The sequence below is a fragment of the Haliaeetus albicilla genome, chromosome 11 (assembly GCF_947461875.1).
Source record: "Haliaeetus albicilla chromosome 11, bHalAlb1.1, whole genome shotgun sequence".
Lineage (NCBI taxonomy): Eukaryota > Metazoa > Chordata > Aves > Accipitriformes > Accipitridae > Haliaeetus > Haliaeetus albicilla.
Genome location: NC_091493.1, coordinates 12461941 through 12478086, shown reverse-complemented (window position 1 = coordinate 12478086; position 16146 = coordinate 12461941). Strand labels below are relative to the sequence as shown.

The 16146-nt window shown below is 36.7% G+C and overlaps 1 protein-coding gene across 1 annotated transcript in view; it reads left to right on the top strand.

Moving 5' to 3' along the window:
• Window positions 1-16146, top strand: part of SH2D4B (SH2 domain containing 4B) — a 76267-nt gene that overhangs the window by 46362 nt on the left and 13759 nt on the right. The gene's annotated exons all lie outside the window — the stretch shown is intronic.

Genomic DNA, 16146 nt, shown 5'->3' with positions numbered 1-16146 from the left:
AGGCCTTGTTCATCTGTCCAGCAGCCTGAATCTGAGCTATGGTATCCTTTTACATATATTGTAGTCTGTTCCTTACATGATGGATCATGCTTTCTCCTTTCAATGTCAATTGTATATGTATTAATTGGTTGGTTAGTTTATCCACACACAAGGTCCCCTTACATGTCAGTCGCTACCAGCACAAGCCATTCAGCTCATACTGCATATCTTTAAATGCTGTACCTGGATGTTTCCTGATCACCCCCTCTAGTATACCATAGGTGTCCTGTGCAGAACCTTGTTAGTCTTGGATGAATTGCTGATATCCTTCTTATTGTTAGTCCCTATCTAACTGTTTATCAGCCATGCCTCCAGCTCTTGTTCCTTTGCCTGCACACTTAAAATAACATAATATATTTTCATCATATATAATATCCCTATATTTTCTTCAGCTTATGCTAGACTAAGTTATATTTATTATTTTATCTGCAGTACTTTAAAGCACAGCAAATAATTGCAAACCCAAGGTCAGAAAATTTTCCTGGTTTCCCAGCAGATGACCTTCTCACTGGTCCTACTGTCTTGCTACGCAAAGTATTGAAACCACAGTATTGATCCAGCCTCAAGGCAAAAGATTACAAGTTATTATTTCAACAGCTCCTTTGAAATAATGGTATTTTCCTGCTAAGCAAACACAAGTCTCTCAAACAGGGTATCAGCAGGTATGGTGTGTAGTCATGTAGAGGAGAAAAGCATGCAACTGCGCGAAATTATGTTACTGGTTTAGCTCAACTCCAGTTCACCCAGTTAGGAGCAGATTGTGACATTTAAACTGCTTTCACCACAGGAGATAAACATTAGGAGATTATATGAAAACAAAGGGACAAGATTTCTGCAACTAACCTGTATGTGCAACTTCACCATGTGACACTGGCATGGAGGCAGAATGAGGTGGAGTGTGGGAAACAAATTTTCCCTTCCCCTGCAAAAGTTAAGGGAATGACAGCTCCCTTTCTTCCCTCTTGGATTTCAGAAAGGTCAGTTCTTCCTTCTTCTCATGGCCTTTCAGTGAATGGAACTGCCAAATCACAAACTCATTAATCTTTTTAAGAGGTAAAACTCTGAAAGAGCTATCTGGATTAGCATGCTATTAGCATTGGCTCTGACTGGATCATACCCTACTTCTCTATCCAAGATTAGCATCTCTTATGTAATACACAACAGTTCTTAATCCAGGATAGGGAGGACTCAGATCTAAATTATATATATAATTCCATGGAACATTCTGCCACTGCTGTTACCACTGCTTCTCACAATTAAACACAGCATGGGTCTTTCATGAGTTCATGTGGTTATTGCAAATTCATTCCAGTATGCTTGCTAAAAAGAATCTTCTGTACTTGAAGTGAGCTGCAAACATTTATAGATATTTCAATCCAAGATACAAGAAAGTAATAGTTCATTAGTCATAGGATAGAGCTCCCTCTCCTATTTTCTCTCTTAACCATGCTACTGTTTGCAGGGTGGAGACGGAAGCTCTGAGAGCTAAGATGGTGGTAGCAACAAATGATTCTGCACACTTGCCGTTTGTGTGCAGATCCTCTTGTCATGTAAACTGGAATAGTCCCATTGATGAAATTTAGCATAAATGAAAGACTCTTAATTCCAGACTTTGTATTAGAAATTAAGTAAAAAATTCCGTTTGCTTCTGTTTGTAACTTTTTCAGAACTTCAGAAGAAGTTGGTCCCTCCAATGAAGACATTTCTGCTTACTAAGTAGTGGCTTCAAACACCTAATTCAGATTATCCTGCTGTGAGTTTGAGCCTAGCTGCTAGCTCACTTACTTTAATTCCAGTGCTGGTAGGAAATGAGGCTATTTAGTGGCTGTTTTTTAGTGGCTTAATGGAGAAATGGGTCAAACCCCAGAGGATGTCCAGAACTGGATCATTGTAAGAGCTTCACGTGGTTATACTGCCACTTATTAGGTGTGAAGTTTTTACTATCCCAGTGTTTTTCTCATTTGACTTTCAAGAGTGCTTCAGTGTCTGGTTCACTTTATCGAGTGATTAAAGGTAACTTTTTCCCCTGAGGAACAGTACACTGAATCAATATGCAAGAATGTTGCAAGTAGCTAGAAAGCCCTGTAATTAACAAAGTTAGCTTAAAGTTTGCAAATCTAGCCAAGTGTGTAAGAAGAAAAAATAGTTATCAATATTAACCCTAGATTTATTTTTCTTTGAGCTGGATAAAGAAGTATAGTTTCTTAAGTACTTACAGAAAATACCACAACCAAACTGCTTTGTAGAAATCTATCTGGAACTGCTATTTTAATTTGAGTATGGGAAAATACTCCAGATATAGCATGATTTAAATTTGTATCCCTTTTAGCAATAAAAGTTCTAATGATTGCTTGATTAAAAAACATGTAGAAAGATTTCTTCTAAGCTCAGTGACGTCATCTGGAAGATTCTCACAGATGTAAATAGATTTCAGATTTGACTGCTAATGTACCTAAAAAATGTACGCATTCTTAAACCTTACACAAATGGAATATATTTGAGGCAAAACCATTTTCCTTCACCTATGAAAAAAGCATGAAAAACAAAGACCACAGTATATTTTCTGCTTAGTTATCTGTTGTAACATCAGTTGTAAAATTTGAATTCCAGGGCTCCATGTTAACTGTGACTTTTATTTTTCTCCTTTTATTGAGTGAGCTCTGCTGACACTGTGATTTGCATTACAGTTGTCATTTAAGTTTATGGAAAATGTATCTTGACAGCTTCTTTAACACCTATGAGATTATAGTGTTCTAGGCAAACTGTAAGAAATATGTGTTTTTGAAGACCATCATAGGCACATGTATTTGTATACATGTAAAGTTTTGGTACTTTTTGGATCTATTAATTTCATTGTAAAAAGAAGAAGTGCTGAATGGTTATTTTTGAGCATGGGATGTATTTTTGTTAATAACCAAGGGTTTTTTTTAGTATTTAAAAACAAACTGAGAATGCATTCAACTGCTTTTCTTCTGTCTAATTCACAGTCAAGAACGTTATCTTTAAAGCCTCCTGAAAAGTTTTTATACCTTCTACTCATAAATGTGATTGTAGAGCTAATTGTGCTGTATAACTGCTATTATCAGCTGATATCTACTCAGTGTATCCATGGTAGTGCGTCAAATTGGCTATAAACTGTGGGCCAAATTTATGACAATAGTCGACGTTCTTCCTGAAATTAATAGTTTCATGGTGGGAGCATACAGCAACCTTCAGCTATGTCATAAGGTGCAAGGAAACATACTATGGGGAGAGAGAAGCTGGAGCTTACTGCACCCTAGTGATGATGCCATTCTGGTCCCTACCCACCTGAATGAGCCCTGGGCTGCCTTTCTAGGGCTGATGTAGAATGGACCCCAGAATCAAAGAGTCAGCTCTTGTTGTGCATGGAGCTGGAGGTCGAACTAGAGGTTTAAGGAGTCTTGTTAGATGCAATGAAGAATCAAAATCTAGCTTCCATATACTCAGATAAAAAGCAAATTCAAATAGCATAGGTACTTCAGTGCAAATCAGTATCAATATAAAAAGGCTAGTGGAAAACATTAGCAACTCTAGCAAATTAGCAGCTTGTCAGAGGCTGTAATGTGATATTTTGTTTACTACCATGTAACTCAATTAACTTCTAGACATTTCAGTGTCCATTCATTGGACAAATGCTTTTACAGTGAGACCACTAAATTAATGAAGTTGTATTCATATTGCATTCCCAATGTACTGAATGACTAATCAATACTAGCATAAAATAAAGCCATTTAAACTAGCAGTATACCAGGAAGACTCCTGAAGAAGGCTCTGAACATTCCTAGTGCCCAAACCCATGATCAACCTAGATATCACTGCTCTGTTGTTAACCACTAGAATTACAAAACCTTTCCCACACAGCTATGCATTTTGTATTACACTATTCAAGACGTTTGTTCACGGAAATTTGACATTTGCATAAAACTTACTAAGTATGTATGTATATGGAGAGATTTGGTTTTCAGTTTACCTACAAGCAGATTTTGAATATCTAATGGTCCTTACTCGTGTCAAAATCTTACTTCTCTGTTTCACAGTAGTAATTGTGAAGCTTGTTTGTTTTAGGTAGAATTGCAAATTAATTGCCTTTATGGAAAGTAATTTAAGTATTTTTTCAATGTTATTTCTGCTGCAGAGATGCATCATATAGAGAACTATTTAAATCCGTGGAAGTAGCAGTGACATCTGCTAGTCTAAAGCCAGTCCAGTTGTCTTCCTTTTTATACCACTAGCAGGATCATTGTTCTTCAGATGTTCTTAAAATATGCTTTCATTCAGTACATCTCATTTATTTTTATTTACATTTTATTCTAAATAGGATTAGGGTATATTTCCTGTTTGCCTGAAGCTGTAATCTATATTTTTGGTTGCTTTATTGCACCCAAATAAAATATGTCAAGCCACTAATAAAGACAGTAAGTTCAGTTTCTAAGTCCATATTTGAAGTGTTGAGCTTTATCTTAGTTCACCAAGATTGTGAAAAAGTTGTGAAGATATTTTTAAACGTACTTTGTTTTTGTAGTGAAGAAATTATACTACTTTTATATGGGACATACTGACAAGCTTTATGTCAGTTTGGAGAAGGAAAGAATGCCTGAGAATGACTCCTTTTCTTTTTCCTTTTCAAGGGGTGAGCTTGAGAAAGCAGCACTGCTAATTTTCTCCGAATTTTAACCATTAAAAATTGCAGGCTTTTTATAATTTAGCTCATGACTGAATGCGCTGTTTTTCCCTTCTGGGTTTTTTGTATGGTTCTTGAAGAAGCTCTGATAAAGGCAGGAGTACCCATAAAATGTGATGATATAGATAGGACTGCTTTGCTTTTGTTTGTCTTTTTATAGCCAATCTCTGCATCATGCAGCCTCCAGTGCAATTAACTCCTGGTTTAAAAATCTTGTTCATTTTGCTACTTCTCGCTTGGCTTGATGAAATTTGCCAGTAGCTTCCTATTATCTAAGTAATTTTTTCCTTTTCTTCTTTTAGTAAATCCAGTGGCTATGTTTCATAGGTATTTACAGCTATGGCAATAGTGGCAGAGGAAAACTGCACTAGGAGTTAATGTTGGTGTCTTACTTATTCCATTTAATATGAAATCATAGCATATTACAATTCTCAGTAATTTATTACAGTTATTATCAGAAAGCTTTTTGGCAGCTGGTTGTCTCAGTCCAGTCTGTGTGGACAAGGGCCTGATTTTTTAATTTCTCTGTATTTTCTGTACTCAATTACATGATGGAAAAATGGGTATAATGGGTCACAAGACCGCCCCAGAATAAATGACTGCAAACATATGAGGCAAATGCAAATCAGGCCCTAACTGTTCTGCCAGAGTTTATGTTGATTTATTATATTGTTTATTCAGTATAATGTCATAGTCACAGCCTAGACATTAAGAATTTCATGGGCACTGAATTAAATCCCCTGTTTTCCTCTAGAAGTGGCATATTCATGATAGAGCATGCCAATGGTGGGGTAGCCACAGTGGACATTTTAATGAACGTGCATTATTGCTCTCTGTTCTATACATCCTTAAGTGTGGCCACGTTTTTAGAAGAGGGACTGGTTACATGAAAGATCCAGTCTGCATTTGGAAACATAAATGATTGTTTGCCTGAGCATCCATGTATTCACAATTCGGAAGCACCAAAAATGTTTTACATATCGATACTGTAAGACTATAAGTGAAACCATATCTAATTGGTTTTAGCATATTGTGGTTTTCTTATATCAAAATTATTTGAGGACAGAAAGAAACATCTTACTCCTTAAGAAACATCAATATATTAAGATGTGTAGTACAGAAGCAGAACCTGGTGCCAAAATAAATATATTGTATAATTTTTAGCATTTAATTTTTTAAATAGTGCTTATGGAATTACATGTTTTATAAAGTATTCCACACTCCAGTCAATAATGCTTATTTCAGAGCTAGAAAAAATATGTATGAATACGCATGCTGTTTTAAAGGATTGCATAGTTTATCCTTCTAGGTAGAAGTTTTGTGCTTTACTTGTCTGTCTTGTTGAGATTAAACACCTGTTGATTTGCAAGTACAAGTATTTCTTCTGGCAGTGGTTTTGAAAGAAAATCTTGGTGGTTAAATGTACATATCTAGTTCAGTGATGGGAGAAGTGGCAAGCTGATAAAAATGTGATGAGACATGTTTTTTTCAAAAGTGCTCTCTGAGACTGACAGTAGTTTTAACACTTGCAATTTTTCATACTCATCTTCCACTTGCAGAAAGTGGGAAATGGTAACATTTACACACACTAAGTGAGCAGGTGTGTAGAGTTTTAAGTTCCAAATGCAGCTTTCATGGCAAATCAATGAACTTGCACTCAGTTCTGATTCTAATGCCTTCAGCATCTGCAGTGTTCAGCAACTGATGATTTTAAATTGCAAATAATTTATACTTTTATACGAGTATTTCTTCAAGCCTTTGATTCAAGAAGAATTCCCCCCAACCTCACAAACATTTCTCAGTTTCTGTGTGTTCAGAACTGTACCTCCCAACTCTCCTTCAGCAGCTATCCATCAGCCAGTAATGGGCTCTTTGAAACCATGTCTCTGCAGGAATGTCATCCCAGCCAAGGCTATTTAGTAGTAGTGCTGTTCCATGTGCTATTCTCGTCTTTGGTCTGTGTGTTCCCCCTGGAGTGTCATCTAGCAGTGTTGCCTCAGAGTAGGTTGTACAAAGCCAAGAAGGGGCTACAAAGAGACTACCTTTAACTAATTCTTCTACTTTGCCATTTTACAGAAATCTAAAGCAAGCAAAAATGTCACTGTGGGCTTTATTTTGTTTTGTGCAATTGGTTTGGTAAAAGTTCAGTCTTCCATGTTTTTTCATGTCCATGCTGCCCTCAGAAGTATTTAGGAGGAACAAGGACTTATGATGGCTGGAGTTATGAGAACATAAACAGATCCCAGGAGGGCTTTTGCTCTCTCATCTTCTCCTCTCACAGATCAGGTTTCTCATCTTTTTCCTTGATTTAGATCTCATTTGCATACCAGAAGATTTTCTCTCTCATTTTCAAATTCAGCAAAATTTGAGGATTTAAATGAGAAGTAACAAGGTGAGTAATGTAAACAAGTGAAGTGGATAAGAAGTGCTTGCAAATGATGCCCACGAGCTAGAACTTCCCTTTCTTTTTCCTCTGTTGCTTGCAAGACCAAGACCAAATGAATGCAAATATTTTGTCTGTCTGGAGAAAGGGTGGTGAATACTGGCCATTAACCTTCTAAAAATCTGCCATGCTTTTCATTTTTCACAGAAAACACAGTATCAGTGACTGCTGTACAAGAACAGATGTGTTTCTCTTTGCTGGACCAGGATCAGAGCTTAAATCAGCTTCTTTGCTCTACAGTGATTTTGTATTACACCACAGTACTATTTCTAGCCCTGTCAGGCTGCTCTAGCGAGGTATTTCTGTGTGCTTTACTGATAAAGCAAGTTTTAATGTTTCAGAAGTTACACTAAGGTCTTAATATCTACTTTGCATGTGCCACATCGCACATCTATCACAAAAGTTTGTTGATAGAGTCTGTATAGTTGTCTATCTTTTTTACGCATAACAGAAATAAAAATTCAATCCCATCTGTATTGTAAGGAGGTAAACACATCCTACAGGAATAATATTTGTAACAAAGTTCCCTATTTGGATTAGTGTACTGATATTTTCTTGAAGCATGTTTGTTTCTTATTTGGAGTTTGCAGACATCCTTATGAATATGCTTATTTTCCATGCTCTTTGCAGGAAATGTCATCTTATCTATAACAGCATCTAGGATGCTTATATAGGCTTGGAAGTATTTACTGTTTTTTTTTTTAAAAAAAAAAACCAAAACCAACACTTTCTTATTTTCCAGTCATCCTATCAGCAAAGAAAATTCATCATTATCAAGAATATTTGTACTGTTTATGTAAGGCATCCTGTTTAGGTGCTTGGAACCTCCCTGTTGTTGATCTTCCATTGACTTTACTAGAACATAGAGGCTTCCAATTTTAGTCAGTGAAAATAATACAAAATTAAATATTCTTGCCCCTAAGTTTCTGTCAATTTACTCATCATAGATAGTAAACTACACACAGAGAATGTAGTTTGAGAAACCACTGAAAATGGAATGGTTAACTGTTCCATTTTTGTAAATGAGCTTCTTTTCAGAAGCTGTTCAGATGAGAAGAGAAAACTCACAAAAATTAAAGAGTAATAGCAGAGGTTTAATGCGGGGATTTCAGGTCAGAAAGCCCATCTCTAAAGAAAAAAATCAAGAAATATATATATGAGATAGAAGGTTAGAGGTCTTTTGTGCTACCTTTTCTCCTCTAATAGGTGACAATTAACAATGTACAAAGAGAAGAGAGAGTTTGAAATCTTTGTTTTTCTCCTGGCTAATGCATTCTATAGGCTTATCTGAAAGGAAGGAAAGAAAGAAACCAACACTATGCTTTGAGGAGACATTAACAGAAAAAATTATAGCTCTATTATACCAGTGGTGTGTTCAGACAAGTAATGCAAATGCATATCTTTAACTTGCTGCAATGCTTGTTAGTGAATATGGTGTAAATATTTTGACAGTGAATATAAAGGGTTTTACAGTATTTGATAGTTTGGGTATAGAATGAACTTTAAAGGAGACAGTTAAGGGGTATATTTTCTGCAGAGTGCATAGGGAATTAACTGTGAGCCACACTGGCAACAATGGATGTAGTACATCTGATTTTCTGTAAACCTGAAGAAAAATACCCATTATAACTGCATTACATGTTTAGATAGGATTTTCAAAGATTCCCAGGGGAGTAAGGCACCCATTTCCTTCAAAATTTCAGTAGGTCTTTAATTGCTTTAAGGAATCTCAACCTTAGGGAATTAAGAAGGCTTCTGAGGTCTGAGTTTTCTTTATTCTAAGAACTGCTTTATCCTGACAGAACAGAAAGATGAGTCCATATTAGTTAAAAAAAAAAAAAAAAAGGAAAAAAACCAGCAAAACAGGCTGATATACTTTTACATATGATACTTTTCCTTCCTGTGTATAGAGGCTCAAGATAGTCCTATGTACCATGTAAGTCTTCAAGGAGAGCTTGTTTAGGGCATGGTGCATTATCAATATGCCTTATCTTTGCCTGAAGGGATCTCCTGCCATCAGAAAAACATTATTCCTCTGGGCCTTGGTTTTCTATACATGCCTGTAGGTAGCCCAGAGCATACTTTCCATACTGAGCAAGGCCCACTGGGGAGGTAGCTGAGATTCACTGATGTGGTGTTTCCCAATTCTGCTTATATCTTAAATGTACCAGCATGGTTACAAAGGAGAGGTATGGTGAAGAATGGGTAATGGACTCCTGCTCACCTTTCAACAGCACAGATTTATCTCTATCTTAGGTATGTTACTGCATGTATTGCTCCTGCGCTTGCGCAGAAGAAAAGGTGGTGAGTATGGAACAAAGCAAGGTTTCTCCAGAGGCTCCCTAACCACTGTCACTTCACTTTGCCTATGTAGCTGAGAGGGGAGGCCAGCCCCATACTGACCACAGAGTATTCAGATAACCTATCTGTGACATGGCCAGTGAATTTCAAATGTGTATTTAACCTGTTGATTTCTAAATACATCCCAGCTTTGCCTCCCATTGCAGTTCTATGCAGACAGGAAGGTTTCAGTTTATTTGCTCACATTTTAGGTTTTGCTTTTTGTGACCTATTGCACACCTTTTCTCTATTATCAGCACAGAGGCCTATAGCCCCTTACTTGGTAACATTTATGGATACTGTGCTATTTACTAGGACTTAAAACAGATTGCCAACATGCAGCACAGCAGGAAATATCTGCATACTTACCAGCTCTAAGTAGCAAAAGCATTTTGTAGGAACTCCGCACCCCATGGCTCTTGGTCTCTTGCCATGACACTTGTGGACAGGTTTTGAAAAAAAAAAACCAAAAAAACACCACACCACCACCAAAACAAACTAATCCCAAACCAGTTATTGTACTGGGTTTTTTTGTTTGTTTGGTTGGTTTTTGTCATTTATTTTTTTTTTTTTAAAACCTGGCCATTTATTTTGATGCCTAAATGGGAACAGACCTCTTTTGAAGATCTAGTCCCATGTGAGTTTATCCTGCATTAACAGCAGATGGTGAATAGCTTCAACAGCTTTGTTTCTATTACTGGCCGTCTTTGATTTACTCCCTTGCTTTGCTTTTCAGTCTTTATTGCTTCTATTCTGAAATAACAGAGGCAGAGCTATCGTTATCTCTCAGCCATAGCTTTTCTCACACAATACTATTGATCTCTTCTTTCACTATTTGTTTTGTTGCACTACCCCAAAAAGTATTGTGACTAAAAGGAAGGAGAAGAAGAGGATGAAACATTTTTAATAGAGTGGCACACTGTAAGATCCTATTGCTGCAAATATTTGTGCATGTATTTAATTGTGCATGCTACTCCTGCTGTAAATGCCGGAGAAATTACAAGGTATGACCTAAATATATATGTTATCCTTTGGCTATTTCACTTGCAGATCAGTCCATAAACCACCATAACTGATAACAGTGCTCTTTAAATTATATGTGACGTCGGTAGTCTCAAGGATAACATAAAGTATTCAGTCTAGACATCATAGTTTTGTAGATTAATAGTGTCCTTCCCAATGAACAACCATAAGTATGTTCAGTCAGCTTAAGAGTCCACATATAGACTTGCACCTGTGGGAGAGAATTGAAAAAGTCAACCTGAGGAAACTATTGCTGTGAATGATGTAAAGACTGCTTTTCCCTGAGAGCATAAACTATAGCTGCTCTAGTTCTTGCACTGCAGGGAAGCAATCACTTCATCTTCCCTGCTTTTATGCTTTTGATCTTTCTGAGTGGTTGAAGGAGCTGGATTTTTCACTTTCTCTTAGACCAGAGCTGGTTGCTAGTGTCATGCATTCGAACATTTGTTTCAAGCCTTTACTGTCCCACCTTATTATGGCATCTAAAAAAGGTCAGATTTATTCTAAACCTTAGTCCCCCAGCTTGAGTTTTCATCTTAGCTTGTGTTTGTTCCTTGTGTATGTCTTCCTTTGCTGTGGGCTCTGAAATCTATGACTGCCTCCATTAGGTTCATAGACTAGTGTTCTAATAAGCTGTTCTTGCACTTCCTGACAGTGGTTTATGTTAATGCTGGCATGCTAACACAGGCTGTCAGTTCTTCCTAAACCACACTGGCTGCAGTTGGATTAATCCCTTCTGAATTTCTGTTTACTTTTCTGATTATTTCCTTCAAAACTGATTACCTTTATTCATATTTTGGTCCCAAGTAGGTTGGGTCTTTACTTCCAACTACATGATTTTTATTATTATAATGATGTAGGCAGAAAAAACTATGACGTATTTTCCTCTCCTCAAACTGGAACTTTTCTGTTTTGATTAAAAATACCCAAGACCCTAAAATCTGTTCTATGCAAATTTATTTTTAGGCTTTTATAGCGGTTTGTTCTGAAATTTGTTTCAGCTTTTTTGCAAGGTGAGGTGCAATCCAGCTTTTGACTCTCAAATTAAGTCTCAGAGAGAAGAAATTTATTTGGAAGTTTTTGGAAAATTTGCTTATTTATTTCCTTTTGGGAAACATTTTATTCCAAATGGTATAGTTACAATAATGTCTGTCTAGTTCAGTTTTTGAGTTCCAGAAAATGGAAGGGATTGGCTGGTGCTTTGCAAACTGATCCTTCTAACCCTTGTGCCATTTTATCACTATCTTTCAAATTACTGTTTAGATCTGCCTGTATAATTAGAAAAACAAAGTCCTTTACATTATTCGGGAGCTACCTGCTAATTCCTCATAATTCCGTGTGTTTACTCATTTATTTATTTTTTACACTTGCTCTAGGTGTAATGAGTCTGTATGACCTTAACATGTGAATTATTCATGTAATGATTGCCAGGAATATTTGTATTCATATGGGCTTTGATCTAATCCCATTGAAAACAAAGGAGATACTGGTATTGGCTTCTCTGTGTTTTGGATCCTGCTCCTAATTTTGATTGGTAACCTAAATCACACACTTCCCTGGTTAGATGTCTTAAGTTGTATAAGCAGGATGAGTCTCTTTCCTCTTCATTGATTACTTGTGAATATTCGTAATTGTTCAACAAATCAATTTTGCATGAAATAGAAGGCTTTTCATAATGGTCATGAAAGCACTGTTGGCATGAATGCTCTCATTAATATTTATTCATGCCAGTATTTGTGATGCTTTTGCTCTGTGAGTAAAACCTCATGCACTAGAGTGTTTGAGATCAAGCTAATGAAAAAATATGAAAAGGGAGAACATCAGCTAAGCAAATAGCTTCTATTGCAGAAGGGTAAATGAATGCTTCTGGGCTGTGTTTGTACCTGCTGTCCCTCTAATCTTAGTCGACCTCTCAGCATATATAAATGCACATATGCATATTAAAAATATCTTGATCATTAAAGGCCAAATTATCTTAATATATTGACATTGTTATTACACGTGGTACATTAGACCACTGGTAGATTACAACAATGGACATGATGTAACTTTATCTGTATGATCAAAAAACTAATTTTAGACTTCTAGTATATAGTCTTGCCTTGTTGGCAAAGTTTATCAGCTTTTCTAGTTTGGATTCATGCTTGTTATGGCATTCTCTTAGCAAATATTTATGTATTTCATCTCCTGAGTTTCACTCAAGGATGTATGTAGGATAATGCTGAGAGAAGAGTGGGAAGCTGAAGTGTCATTGCATAATATTTCAGAATAGCATTTTCTGCTATTGAGGCTGCCGTAAACTTGGAAGGCAGCATCAAGATTTCTTAGCTGTTACCACTAAATTCATAATGGACTCTCCAGTTCCCACGTGAGCTTAATATACTCTAAATGTTAGGTGTTCTTTTTCCTTTTTGGAAGATTGGTGGCAGTAAAAAGAACATAATAACAACAAAAATGTTAAGACTTGCCTATCATCTACAAATTTTCGTTACAGGCACTGTATTTAAAAATGAAGCTGTTAATTAGGAACATGTCAGTTGGTGATGAATGTCCTATAATTTGAAATAACTGTCATCCAAAACGTTATTCTCTTGCTAAGAATCAAAAATGTTAATATGTATAAGCATTGCAAAACTAGAATGTTTAAGGTGGACAGGTAGATACATGTAACATGATAGATGTATGAAGTGAATCTGGGGGGCAGGGGGCTAAAACTTAAGCCAGCTGATAGGGTTTCCCTGCTTTCAAGAGGAGTTAGTTACACCTTTGATCCTCTCCCAGTCAAAACCCTACTGCTCTTTTACAGTTTGTTATGGACAACAGCAGTTTGTATACTCTGAGAGAAATTATTTGGCATGACAGGTAAAAGATGTAAGTGGGTTTCAGTGGGGTAGCTAATAGCTGTCCAAATACACTATTGTGTATTTGGCCACACGACGAGTTAAATGATACTGATGATAGAGTAATTGTGAGGCATTTATTTAAATGACTGATTTGCAAACTTGAGCTTACGTGAAAGGATTACTGCTTTTGACACAGTGTTGGTTTACAGCAAGTGAAGTTGTTGCCTTTTTTTTTTTTTTTTAAGAGATTAGCAAGAATTAAAGAGAGGGGAAAATTAGCTTTCAAAGCATCGGTGGTTTCTCTTCCAGATAGTATTTCCAATTAATATCCTAACTAGCACAAGTAAGAGCATCAGTGATTCTAAACTTCTTACCAGAGCCTTGGGAAACCAAAGTTTCTTGACTTCAGTTCAAACAATTTTAAATGTTCATGTAGGGGTTTCACAGATGTTGTGTATTTCTCTACAACTGTCTCAGGAGCGAACAGTGCCACTCTTTTTCTAGTTGTCTTGAGAACAGTATAATGTTTTTTAAAGTGTGGAGGGAGACTTTCATTGCTGCAAACACCACCCACTGAAGAACTGAACCAGAGAAAAATAAAATAACTGGGAGGCAGAGACAGGGAGGAGGTGGTGGGGAGAGATGGTTTCTCATGATCTGTTAACAGAATCAGGAGAGAAAAAAGGAAGAAAGCAGCTGGCTGATAATTTATTACACCATCTTTAACAGAAAAGAGGACGAAAACAAAAAAGAACTTGGCCGTGAGCAATGTAGCATTTCTCACCTACTCAATGTTATAAAGCGCCCAGAACAAAAATAAGGTCTGGCAAAGAAGATAACATCATGTGGAAGCCTGCAGTGTTTTAGCTCTACTGGTGGGAGTTGAGAGCAGGTGAACAGATTGTTTAGCATTAAACTAATCGATGTTAAATGAATTTCGTATTATATGCCTGATAGTGATGGTCATTGAAATCTTAGACATACCCTAAGAATAATGTTCACCATATAATACAAACCCTCTTTTTTTATAACTCTCTTTTTTTACAAACCCTCTATTTTTATAGGTGCTAAATTGTCTAGGCCACCTCATTCCCTAGCAGGCCTGCATAACAGTTCTGACACTGCTTAGAGAATGGGTAGTTGTAACAGCACCCAGTTCCTATCCCAACCAGCATGGTTTCAATCTAGAATTACAGTATAAATATTGATTGTTGGAATTAATATAGTATTTGCTGGTGATGGAACTGTTTACCCCTTCCTCTATTACTGAATGCTGTGAGCTTGTTAGTGTGGCTCATGTACATGTATTTCTAGCAGAGATTTGTCAAGGAAGTTGGCATCATAATCACTAATAAAAGCTTTCATTGTATATTTAAATTAGGGCAATTTGAGAGAAGACTGAATTAACAAATAGTGTGATTTCAGAATCAATTTTTGTGTAATTCTTGGCACGTGGCACCTGGTGTTGGGATCTAGTGATACATCTTCACATAATATGATGTATCATATCGATTCATGTTAGTAATATCTTTTCATTTGAACAGAGTTCAAGACTTTTTAACAATTCATCTTGGAATTCTTCCAATAAAACTGTTTTTAGTTTTGCAAAGTGCAGCAATTGACACTGTTGGCTGAGCAGTTGCATGCTGTTTCTAAACAAATGCATATTTTTCCATGCTTACTGCCTGTTTTGCATGTCTGGTGCAAAGATGATGCAATATCCTCCAGAAAAGAGAACGGTACATCATTCAGCAGAGTATATATGTGTATGTTTCTCCTCAGTACTGAGGATATTTCAGTAGAGATCTCTGAGCCCCACTGAGATTGAGCCCTGGTCATGTTCATCATTGCACCAAGCAAAACTGTAAAAGAAATTCACTGTCTCAAAGCAGAAAAAAACTGAGAGAAGGAGATGCTTTTCTATCTTTCCTAAAATCACCCAGTGCTTGCTTTTAGGACCCAGATCTACTCAGTCCCTTCCTATGTCTCCCAGAGGCATAATTTTCCTTGTGGGCTGGTTTAATTAAAGCATCCCAAACTTTGGTCTTTCAGGTAGGTCCTTCTTTGTATGAATTGGTGATCCCTGGGCTATGGTTATTATTACACTAAAACAATGTGGCTTTTCAGCACTCGGTCTCCATGGAATTCTCAGTAGGACACATGTAGGATTCTATGATGACAAGCAGTTCCATTAAATATTACATGTATTGTTTTGAGTAAGTTTAGTTTTACAGAGAGTAACTTTGGAATATGTACATATATTATTTATTGACATTTGTGCCGTGTTCACATTCAGGATGGCCTAATTCAACATCTGTTCCTAATTGAAATGAGCATCTGGTATTTCACAGATAATTATGAGACATGAGCTTACTGTCCTCTAGGCCCACCAGACAAATTGGAACCAGGCTCTCTAGATGGATGGGAAGACCTGGTTCAGTGCTGGGTGCAATTGTGATCACACCTTTTACGTGGTGTGTGATCAGATTAGGGTTTATCTGTTATACCCTGTTTGTAAGCAGAAGTACCACAACCTGTTGTGTCCTAGGATCAGAAAGAAAAAGAAAGTTGAAGATTTTTCCAACACAGAAGAATAAAATGGGAAGTTCTTGAAAGCTCTACTCCTGTTAAACTTTTACCCCTGCTTATTCTGAAAATCTGAATTTGTGATCCTTCTTTTGCCCTGGCAAATATATTTGGCATGCAGCAAAGGAATGAATTCACATATAAAATAACTGCTTGGTGACCAGAATATA